We start from the raw sequence: 13,192 nt of genomic DNA on the forward strand, positions 1-13,192 counted from the left end.
CCTACTCTTACATCATTTCCAGTTCATCTCTGACTCACAAAGAAATCACTAGAAAATTCCAGCATGTTATGGTTTCCATGTTATGAAATGGTTTCCAGCATGTTATGAAATTCCACCAGGGAATTTCCACAGGAAACCACACCCACCAGTCTTTCCCTATAAAAGCCTCAAGCCCAGGCTCCATTTTAAACATATTTTTTTGCTGGTGATGGTGTGCTGTGTGCTTGCCTGGAACTCTCTGACTTGTATGGAACTAAACCTTCAAGTTGATGAACTGGATTCAAACCTCTTATCCATTGAGGTAAGATTTTTATTTTCCTATTTTCAAACTTTGATTGAAGCATACTCATTTAATAATTAAATAACTTAATTAATACATTATTATTTTCTCTCACAGGAAATTGTATCTGAAATACAAAATGAAAATACTGCTTTTGCTACAACTTGGGGGGAAATTGTTGGCTTGGTTGAAGACCTTATGAGCGACCAAGACCGACAGAACGAGCAAGACCTTGAGTGGGATGACTTTGGGGTTCCTTGGAACTCTCTGACTTATATGCAACTAAACCTTCAAGTTGATGAACTGGATTCAAACCTCTTATCCATTGAGGTAAGATTTTTATTTTCCTATTTTCAAACTTTGATTGAAGCATACTCATTTAATAATTAAATAACTTAATTAATACATTATTATTGTCTCTCACAGGAAATTGTATCTGAAATACAAAATGAAAATACTGCTTTTGCTACAACTTGGAGCGAAATTGTTGGCTTGGTTGAAGATCATATGAGCGACCAAGACCCACAGAATGAGTTCGTCCTTGATGATCCAACCAAAGAGTTATACCTTGGAGACCAGCAAAGTCCTGAAAAAGAGTTTTGCAACAATAGTACTCATTGTGAGTTATCAAGACAATACCCCCTGAACAAGTTATACCTTGATGAGCCAGAATACAAGTTTTACCTTGGAGACTCACAATTTTCAGACATTTTGAAAAATGGAGTTTTCCTTGATGATCCACAGTTATACTATGAGAGATCTATCACCAAAACCCATAAAAATTGTAAAAATGGAGATTTCCTTGATGATCCACAGTTATACTATGTGAGATCTATCACTGAAACCCATAAAAATTGGAAAAATGGAGTTTTCCTTGATGATCCACAGTTATACTATGTGAGATCTATCACTGAAACCCACTATATTTCTGGAAATTGTGATTCTACCTTGGAGTCTTGGATAGATGGTTATATTTTTGGAGACTTGAAATGTGGGTTCTGGCTTGATAACTCACAATGTGATACATATCTTGGAAACTCAACAGGAATGTGGTTATACCTTGGAGACTTGGAAAGTTGGGTTTATTTTGAAGACTTGAAATGCGACCACTCTTTGGGATCTAAACCTATCAAGAAAGTTCTTACTCCCTCTTTCTACGTCATCAAACCTGAAAGCCTTAAAAGACAGAATTGGAAGAAGAGAAAAAAAACATAAAAAAATATACATTGTTCGTTCTGGAAAGAAAGTGCAGGCTTACTCCCCCTTTCTATGTCATCAAACCTGAAAGCCTTAAAAGACAGAATTGGAAGAAGAGAAAAAAACATAAAAAAATATACATTGTCTGCTCTGGGAAGAAAGTGCAGGCTTACCCCCCCTTTCTACGTCATCAAACCTGAAAGCCTGAAAAGACAGAATTGGAAGAAGAGAAAAAAAAAAAACGTAAAAAATATATATATAGGTGGAAATCTCATTTTGAAAAAGACATTGTGTTGGGCGAGGATTGAGTTGGGGTTGAGATTTTGAATGTGAGGGTTGGGACACACACACACACACACACACACACACACACACACACACACACACACACACACACACACACACACGCACACGCACACGCACACGCACACGCACACGCACACAAACCAACAAACAAAAGTTAAGCCTTGACTATTCAGTTGAGGATTCTGTGTTTGGGGTTCACAGATCTAAGAACGTCCCCCTTGACACACATTATATACTGTAATACACCTCGGACTTGTCCCTCTAGTGTCCACAAAGGTGTATAGTAGGAGGGAGTGAAGGGACAACCCATTGCTCCCATGAGTATTATCTGCTGAGTTTTGTCTTTTGTAATTCCTGTGAATAAAATGAACCTAAAATCTCTTCCCCTTCCAAATCATATATTTTATAAGTCCAAGGAACCGTATCTATTACATCAACAATTTTAAAAAGTTATTTCGTCCATCGTTCAGTAAAACCCTTTTCAAAATGAGATTTCCACCTATATATTCTTACGATATCACCAACTTTGAACTTAGGTTTTCTGACATTAATCTCTTTTTCATATTTTAATTTTGTAAATGTTTCTGATGGTTTCATATTTGTTGACATGTGAATCGTGTCATTATACTTATCCACAATATCCTGAATAAAAGATGACCATTGTTGTGAACCGAGTTGTGTGAATTTTTTATATAGTCTCTCTTTTAAGGTACGATTAAAACGTTCAACAACAACTGCCTTCCCTTCATTAAAGGTACTGTATAATGTAATACTGTTATTTTTTAGAAAATTCATAAATGTCTTGTTATAAAACTCTCTGCCCTCATCAGTCCACAATTTTTTTAGGTTTTCTCTTACTTTTATTAAATATCTGTTGAAAAGCTAACATAAGAGTATTACCTGTTTTGTTTGTTAAAGGGACAACCCACGCATATCGACTCCTCAAATCAATAACGGTTAAAGCATAATTGTACCCCTTATCATTATTGAGTTCAATCAAATCAGCAGACCAGATATAATCAACTTCCTTGGAATAAACTTTCCTTCTCTGAAACTTTGTGAATATTAGTTTATGTAATTCATCAGCTAATTGCTCTTCAGTCTTAATGGCATCATTAGAGCCTATAAGTTTTTTGAATTTCCAAGTCCAAGTTTCAATTTAGCACTGATCATCTTCTTCACAATGAACCGATCAACTTTTTCTCTCAAGGTTGGATTTTGTATCAGAGACAAATTATACAACATTTCTCTATCGGCTTCATGCTTTTCTTCCAACGTTGTGGTATTCCCATAATCAATATCGTGTCTCATGCACACTTCATCAACTCTATTGATTGGTTCACTCCAGGATTTAGGATTGTCTGCCTCATCTAATCTTTTATCCAAGTTTGTGCCTGGACCACAGAAAGAATACCCTGGTAGATGTAATTCCCCTGGTATTCCAGTAGTTGTAAATTTACTTCCTGATAAAAACTTTTGTATATCTCCTCCGAGTTTGTGTTTGGAGATAAATTGATTTTTTTTGAACCACACACCGAACATATACCTTTTTGTATAACCCTGTTATTTTTACTTTTAATATATGAAATATTTTTAGTATTAGTTTTCTTTTTACATTTGAGACAATAACTCATTTATTTATGAGAAAAATTCCTGCAGAGTGCAAAAACCTTTTTAGTTTCCAACATGCACATTTGAATCTTAATTTTTAAAACATAAAGAATCCTTAGAAATGCCTTCACTCTCTCCTCCATTTATTTAAGAAAAAAAATAAAAATGAAAAACTTGAATTAAAATGAATATCTTGCCGATGACAATAGTCTTGTAGAAAATATTGCAAATAGACTTGTCAATTCTTTGTTTTCCTCCTCGGTGGGTTGAGTTATTTTCTGTAATACCCTTAATCTTTTTTGAATCTCACTGGTTTCCATATTTTGATATTTATTCATCCACTCTCTTTCCTCCCTCTCTCTCTCTTCTCTCTTTTCTCCCTTTCCTCCTTCTCTCTCTTCTCCTTTTCCTCCTCTTCAACTCCTTCCTCATCCCTTACTATCCTTGAATCGCTTACACCCCATAGAATATTATTCATATATTCATCAGGATTTCTTATTATTCCTGTATCCAAAATAATTTTTTTTACAACAGGAAACCAATAAAATTTCTTTTGAATTTCTAAAAGAGCCTTACCTTTTCTTAACTTTATAATTTTTTCATTATTTAACATTCAAATTAAATCTAAAGTTGTCTGTTTATCAACATCAGCATAATGCCAATCTTTTATTGAAAATACCTCATTCTTATGTTGTCGAACATATTTATTAAAATACCGAATACCCTTTTCTTGAAGGTATGCTTGGACACAGAAATGAAAATTTTCTTGAAGCCTTCTTGCTGTCATTTATGTATTAGAAATATATGTTAGAATAATATTATGGCACGAAACACCTCCCCATCTTCCCATAGTTAAATCATTTTGTATTTCCTTACTTATTATATATAATCCTGTTTTTTTCTGTTTTCATGAGATAAACAAGGGCAAAACCATTATTATATTTACCCTTATTAAATTCTTTTATTTGTTGTTTACTAATCGTGGACCCACAAAACTCATTCTCGATACCAAGTGGATAATATTCTTCCTTACGAGACTGATTTAATTGTTCCAGGTCTTCGAGGTTAATTTTAAATGACCAATTATACCCTAAATCATTCATATCATACCCCCATTGTTCTATGCTCATACAAACGATACGTCCTTCTTTATAAAAATTTATTTTAATTCGAACTGTGAATTCTGTATGACCTGGAGATAATATCAACACTTCTGTATCTTTGGAATACACGGCAGTTTTATTTAAGTATATATATTGTGATAAATCGCTTCATCTCACCAAGTCATTCGCGTCAGTCGGGCTTGGATAATTTTTTAATTTAAAAGCATTTTTCATGTTAATATTTTTGGTTATATTACATTTATGTCGTTCAGCCTGTGCCTTTGTGTAATAATTTGATAAATCAATATCCAGTTATTGAGATACACCAAAGATAGAACCATCTTTACCAACATAAGTCATTTATATTAGATTAAAAATAATATCATAAAATTTTTTATTTTTGTTGAGTTGAAATAACACATATAGACATAATTGACCACAACACTTGGAATTTAATTCTTGGACTTGAAATGTTTGATAAACACCATTCTGTAAGAATTTTATGACTTCAACAGGTGGTGGAAGACCAAAACTATCAAAATAATATTTGTCTTGACTATTAAAAATACAAACCCAATGAGAACCGTTCCCATTATTATCTTCTAAGTTCATAATAATATTCTTTGTATGTTTCGGCACATTTGTTAATTCATCTCTCATACAAATAACCACATTATGAATTTTTAATTTCTTACAATATTTGACAAGTTGTAAATTTGATGTTGTATTCTTTCCAAATTCTTTCAACCACTCATCAATGCTCATTTATTTATTAGAAAGATATAATCCATTACCTCTTTTCGTTAATTTTACACCTGCTTGTGCTATAGAAGAAAGCATATCTCCAACTAACAATCTCGCTTTATCAGGCAGACCTTCAAGTTTTTCAGCAAAATCTACAATAACACCACTTCCACTAATTTGTTTCTCCAACTCTTTGTTATGTCTTTCCAATTCTTTTTGAGCCTGGAGTTGAGCCTTCCTTTCGTTGGCAGTTTTCTCCGCTGTTGAAATACCACCCGTCAATGCTCCAACCGCACTTAAACCAGCAAATAAAGGAATTAGAAATGGGAGAAATCCTCCACTCGTCTCTTATTGAATATTTTTTCAACATTGGTTTTGTCATTTTAATTTAAATGAGCCAGTGTCATTCAAGATTTTAACCTGTTCTCTTGTGAGCAAAACATCAATTCTTACTGCTCCTTTTCTCTGAATTGTATTAACGTTAATCGTACAAGGCTTTTGATTTTGAACACAAGATGATAGTTTATGAAGATTGATTTGATTAACATATACCCCAGTTGGTACTTTGCCACTCATTTATTTAACAAAAAATTATGTGAGACTAATCATCACACCATTATCTGTATTAATCTGCAATTCTGTTTCTTCCAAAAGCAAACAATATGTATCAACTTCTTCACTCTCTCCTTTCAATGTATAGGGAAGTATCCACTCGATTAGACTTTATAGTTTCCTTTTGAGCGCTCAGGTCAAACGCATAGATTGTATACAAACTTTTAAATGCTGTCATATCCAAAATAGGTTCTTTATTTCCATTACTTTCACACACCTTTTGGTAAGACTTGTATGCTTCAGCAAAATCATTTTTTTCCCAATTAATTTCCAATCTATCTCGTGGATAAAATGTTCTATCAAGAGAAACGCGAAGTTGTTTCACCTTGGCATTATCACTCAATGCATTATTCTTATCAGTCGCAGTATCACCATCTGGCTTTTTAAAAATGATCCACAGATATCGTGGCTTTCGTTCCAGAACACCCAAATTCCACGTGTAAGTAGTTTGGTTGAGTTTAACGTGTTGACATCTTCTTTTGAGGTATGATACACTGAGTGGTTTCTTTGAGTTAAGTCTTCGATTCAGCATCTCTTCTGTTTTAAGATTAGGAGTATATTCACTGATATACCAACTCATCTCCTCAATTACAAATTTATTCTGATCACCAAAAGCATTACCAACACCAAAAAGCAATCGATTTTCATTATCATTCCTCTGTAGTTGAAATCTAATTTTAAGACCATACAGAACTTTATCATGATCACAAAATCCAAATATACCTTTAAGAGGAACTGCCACAGTAAAACTATTTTCTGCTTTTGTATCATCATTATACATTCCTTTCCTTTGAGTATATCCAGGGTCTGTGTTTGTTCACGTTGACATATCAGGAATAAAACCTTCGACAGACCCCTTTCCCATTCTATCACTGAATGTATAGAGTGTAAATTTCATCATTTCAGATACAGCAGAGACAAATCAACCGCTTCAACTTCTTGTGTTCCAATATACAAACGCACACTATCAAACATTTTCCAGAAGAAATCATTTACAAGTGTAGCGTTTGTGTTATTCCCAGCTTTATTGAATTTAAATTTACACAACAAGAAACTTTCGGAGAGATTCAAATAGGTTTGTTGATTATTTATTTCAAAACTTTTTGTACCATTCGTATTCCAGTCTGTTCCAGTTATTGCATTTACCTTGAAGTAATCTTCTTTTTTAGTGGAGTTTGAGATAATAATAGTATCATCCAAATCATAGATACTATCATTGCTTCCATACTTGTATTTATTTAGGAAAAAAGATGTTAAAACTTTTGAAACCCTGATCCAAGTATTTGAATTATTTTCTGTCGTTCTTGGGGGGGACAACTGAGTTTTGCTTTTCTTAATTTCTTTTATTGCTTGTAATTTATGAGATTCCTTCTGAGCATCTTTTATACTCTTTACAGCACCTGCTACATTTCCCACAGCAGAAGCAGTTGAACCAATTAGATCTTTATGTTTAAGAATAGTTGAACCAATACCCATGAGAGTATCAATTATCCCATCTCCTCTAAATTGATGTCCAACACCCCTTTGTTTCTTAGGTTTATAGTATCCTCTACCAAGATACATACCTTCACCCTTGTAGTATGGGGAAAGGAACATCCCATCCCCTGTAATTATTTTATATTTTCCCAACTCGTGTTTCCTCACAATAACCATCGTATTTATTTATTGGAAAACTTCACGTAGGTGAATTCTGATGGATATAACTTCTCCATTAAAAGAAATCACACGATTATCTTGGTCGGATATCCTAAAATTTACTCTGTGTATGGTTTTTCCTGACACAGGGAGATAAACCAAATTTTTGGGTTCCATATTGAACTTATAACCAATTGGGGTTGAGTATGCGCTGAATGAAAATATTGTATTTGTTTTTTTTCCATCATTATAAGCACCATCAATCAAATCACAGTGAATTAACACTGAATTTATTCCTGAGGATATTTGAATGACATAATCACTGTAAAACGTCCCATTAGTTTCAATCTTTTTTGAGGAGAAACCCAATAACTCTCTAAATGAATTATCAATTGTGAAATCAACCTTGTAGTTATTTTTTAACTTTAATCGTTGATTTTGAAGTATGTTTTTGAATGTTTATAACAATATTTTTTGGTTCATCACCCTGTTCTTTCATAAGACGAGCAATTTCGGAAGATATTTGAGAAATCTCATATGCTCCGGGTGAGACTGTTATCGTTTTGTCTCCACTTCCCGGATTATAACTAAACTTGTCATTTTTCTCGGTTATATTAAATAAGGTATTATAAGTTTCCATGGACAATAAAGATGCCTCATATTCTTTTGTTGTGTTAAGTTGTAGTGGGTATGGGAATGAAGATGTGTGGTCGCTTGTTGTGAAATTGAAACTAAGGATTGTGCTTCTCATCTTATTTAATATGAGATAAAATGTCTTTATATTGATATTTATTAATTATTTTCATGTTCATCAACTGGTCTAAAATGGCTGATGCTTCATTAAAACAATTGTTATTTCCAGCCTTCTTACTGCCTAACAACAATAACAGTCTATTAACTAATTGCGATGGGTCATTTGGAAGAAAACTAACACCTGAACCAAGGATACTTAAAGCCTGAATACTGTGTTTCTCCTTCTCATTCTTCCTACTTTTACCAGAAAGAATAACCTTATAATTTAGAGTGTTCAGCAGATCAATATATACTCTATCATCATTATTTTCCATATCCAATGGTTTATCAATATACTTTGATTCATCCCTCACAGTTGAACCTTGTCTTCCATCTTTTGTGAGAAGAAACATTAATCTCGGAGTTAGTTTAACAGGGGGTTGAGCAGAACCCAAGAACCTTAATTCATCATTAAATATCAATACCTTTTCTTGAAGAAGATGAAATATTGCTGGTTGTTCTGTTGGAATGAGTCCTGCTTTGGTTTTTGAATCCGCTGAATATTCATTGTTTTGAACAGCATTCACAATATAATCAGGGGGTTGATTAATCTCTTCCAGTTGTTGAAATAAACCTTCATCATCATATTCTAATTCTCCTAAATGCTCTAATTCTTCCTCCATCGTTTGATCAAAATCTTTTATCATTTTAAGTTTTTTAGGAGTATATTCTACTGTGGGAACTGTGGAAACATCTTTCATTTTTTCTTGGGAAGTTTTTAAAAGTGGTTTAAAAAATTTCTCTTGTTTTCTTTCAAATGCTTCTTCGCCCGTTAGTTTCTGTCTGCGTTTGTTCTTTTTGTCTTCCTGTTGTTTTACAACTTTTGAAACCAACTCTTGATGTTCCTTAAATCTTCTTACTCTTTCTTTTGCATCCATTTATTTATTGTAAAATATAATTTAATGAATTGTAAAGATCAACAGGGAAATTTTCCTTTTCTTCATCATTCAAGTAGATGTGTTCAAATAAATCCTTTTCTTTAAATATTTCATCAAATTCTTTATTAACATTAATGCGAGTTGTAATTTCTTCTTCACTAATCCTTGCATCTCTGCTTTTCATACGTTTGCGTTGAGTTTCTTCATCAACATCAAAACCGAATGATAAAATCTTCACTCCGCTCAGATATTTAATAATTTGTCTCGTTCCTTCTGGATTAGTTTCTAATATCCCAACACCACCAGATTTTAGTTTCCTGAACTCACTCTTACAATGTGAATATTTTGTTGTACCAAGAGAAACCTCCTCAAACATTTGACCTTCATTCCTCAATCGCATATGTTCCTCCACTGAAATATAGTGATAATCTTCACCTTTTACTTCTCCAGGTCTTATTGCTCTAGTTGTTGTTGATACAATGCGTATCACGCGGTGTTTTTTTAAGTAAATTTACAATATTCTCATTTGTACTACACAAGAACCTTGATTTATGAAAGTTTTTTTTCCAGAAGCAGATTTACCCACAAGATTTATAATAATAGTTGTCATTTATATATGTAATTGTTTATAAAACAAAAAATATATCCCTTAATATCTCATCTTGTTTCACAACAATATATTTATATTTTTCAGTCGTGTGCTTCATGTAATCCTCAAATTTCTTTTTACGACATAATGTAGAACAATTATCTCTCCAAAAATTATTGATATCTATTGAATTTAACTTGAATAAAATAAAAGTATTAGCATTGTTTCTGATGGAACGACGAGGAAGTTGAAAGTACGATTGACTAAGATAAATACAATTACAAGAAGAATGTCTCCCTCTTGTGTAGTAGCTGTCCATTACCGTTTGGTTTCTCTCATTAACACAATCATCAAAGATAACGAGGTTCTTTTATGATTTATCCAAATCTTGGGGAGACGGTATATCATCCGTATTATCACTAAGAATACAAGTTATAGGATTTGATTTCTTTTTACATCTCTGTGTATCACAAAATAGTTGAATTATATCTTCAATGTTATAATCATTTAGGTTTTTTGACGTTTAAATAAACCGATTATATCTTCTTTTTGAAGACCAGCATTAAAACCTTGTGAGAGTAGTTGATACTCTGGTTGAAAACTCGACTTTGTGAAAATTATTAAATTATCATAATCTAAAAAGTTGGGAGTGAGGAGCATTTTTAAAAGTAAGCAGGTTTTTCCTGAAGCCTCCGTATTCTTGCCCTGGACGAGGAAACAAAGAAGAAGTGCCGTTTCCTCAGCGATGTTGCTTATGAAGAGGTGCTAATGAGATAAAGATGTGTACAATGTACATGGAGACGATTTTTATTATTATTTATTTATTGAAGAAAAATTGTTCCAAAAATAATTTATCAAAAAAAGTGCACAACTTTTTTTGTTTCCAATTGTCAAAACGCTGTGGCCTTTGGAAGTGTTAAGGAATTCAGCTCCACTCAACATGCTTGCCAACAAAATACATCTCAATTTGGTGGTAAAAACGATTCACAGCAACGGGTTTCCTTACTCATTGCTCTGCAGTCTGCATTCAACCCCTTCATTTGTCATCTCATTGACCTCATTTCATCTATCTATAATTCCAGCAATCTCTGTGTGTGTGTCTGTGACCGCTGTTTCCCGACAACCACTGGTCTGATCTAATTGAAACTTGCCAGGTATATTGCTGGGGACCTGAGTATGTGCCTTTTCAAGATTTGATATTAATCAGACAAGTGATTCCCAAGTTATGGCCATTTATTTACCAACCAATGACAGGACACGTGCTGCATAGGTGTGGCCGATGCACCATTTAGTTACCAATCACAGGACACGTTGCTGCGTGGGCGTGGCTGCGTAGGCCGGTGCACGGCCAGCCGACGATGTCACGCGCCGTGCTGGTTACGATGGGGATCGATCGGTGCCTTAGTTTCCGTGGGGTAGGAGTGCCAATGGTAAATGGCAGCGAATGTCATGGCAAGCAAAGACAGGGAGGTAAACTTGATTTTAATAAACTCTGTGTGTAAGTATCACAGCAGTTGTTACTTCAATGCAAGCGATAATTCGTGGAATGATGTGAACATTCCGTACGGGCACGCACTACTTTTGGATAGTGATGACTTACTGTATTCTAATAATTTCTCGATTTCTTATCCGCATTTATAGATAAACACAATGCCCCAATCCAGTCGTCGTTTATGAGAGCGAAGGAATGGCCTGTGTAGTTGTTTGAAAGTTTTTTTTTTTTGCATGTACGGCCACGCACATATTGGCACGCGAGAGCGAAGGAACGACCTGTGTGGTTGTTGTTTCTGGCACGCGGTTTGAAAGTTTTTTTTATTTTGTTTTGTATGTACGGCCACGCACGTATGGGCATGCACGTACGGCCATGCACGTACGGCCACGCGAGAGCGAAGGAACGGCCTGTGTGGTTGTTTCTGGCAAGCAGTTTTAAAGTATATATATATATTTTTTATTTTTTTTTTTTGCACGTACAGCCACGCACATACGGGCACGTGAAAGCGAAGGAACGGCTTGTGTGGTTGGTGTTTCTGGCACGCGGTTTGAGTTTTTTTTGCGGGGGGGGGGGTTTGCACGTACGGCCACGCACTAGTAATAATAAGAAGAAGAATGATGATGCATGCATGATAGTCTTGGGGTGGCATGTTCTCTCCACTGAGTCTGTTTGAGTATCAGCATTAGCTGTGGAATTCGATTCATATGCAAATTCAGGAGGGTGGGGGCTGAGGTGTCGAAATGCGCATGCCGTTGGCAATGAAGGTAGAGAAACGTTTTCAAAAATTCTATTTGATCTGTACTGTAAAATGTGATCGAAATATAGAAATGTGGTTGATTTGGAATGAATTCATGTTACCTTTTATAATGATCGATCTGCTTACGAAGTGCATTGGGTAGTGAAGAAAATTGGGTTAAAATGCAGGACAAAGAAATGTAACAAGCTCCACACTGAGCAAAATAGAAAGTCTTTTGATCTGCAAGCTGTCTGCCAAGGTCAGCTGCTGGCACGAATAGCAGAAAGCAAAAAATCTCTGGTGGCTTTATACTGTACGTGCCTCTATTATCAGATTCATTCATGAAGTATTTAATTAGATTAGAATTTTTGTTATTGTCACAATGATTTGACAATTTTTATACACCTGTTAAAAAAAAAACAGAGGTTTAAACTGTATTTATTTGTTTTGATAAAGGAAAATAGATTCGTCATTGAGAAGGTCAGAGGAAGTGATGGATGGCTCGTGTATGCGAGTTGGAAAATTGCAGCATATTGCTGTTTTCGTGAGAGAGAAGTGGAAAGATGGACAATGTCAGAGATTTAAAATGTTGATGGAATTCTGAAGTGATGATAGAGATTGGTTAAACATTATTTTCCAAAATATTTCATTGGTTAAACAAAGAAATGAGGCTCATCAAGTTAATTCAACAACGTTAGCATTTTGGTATTGTTTAAACTATTTGGAGAAATTTTGTAACAATGTTATCAAAGTTCTTGTTTCCAAAACGGACACTCTGCAGCCAAAGTGTGATCTGCAGCTCGGCAACTCGAATGACGCCATGCCGGCAACAACGGAGTGGAACTTTCATCATGGGGGGTTTGCACAGCTAAGAGTCCGTGAAAGACTTTCAAAGGAATCACTCTGACGATAATGATAGCCATGCTACTCTTGTTTAATTACTCCTGTGAACAACTTAGCTTTGAATTATTTTGGGAATCTATTTTGTGAATGAAACTGTGAATTGTTTAGCAGATATAAATGTTAAAATGGTAACTGTGCAAAATCGAAATGCTTTGGATTCGGTACTTGAAAGAAGGAGCTAACTTCCATAATTATTGTACAGATGATGGAATATTTTTGGTGAAAAGAATTATTGATTGCAAATTGGAACCCTGATAGAGACTGTTGCCCTTTCTACATGGAAATAGCAAATGAGATGAATGTTTTGAGTGTAC

The sequence above is a fragment of the Eptatretus burgeri genome, chromosome 2 (genome assembly GCF_056783735.1).
Source record: "Eptatretus burgeri isolate ZD-2024b chromosome 2, Ebu_testis_v1, whole genome shotgun sequence".
NCBI lineage: Eukaryota > Metazoa > Chordata > Myxini > Myxiniformes > Myxinidae > Eptatretus > Eptatretus burgeri.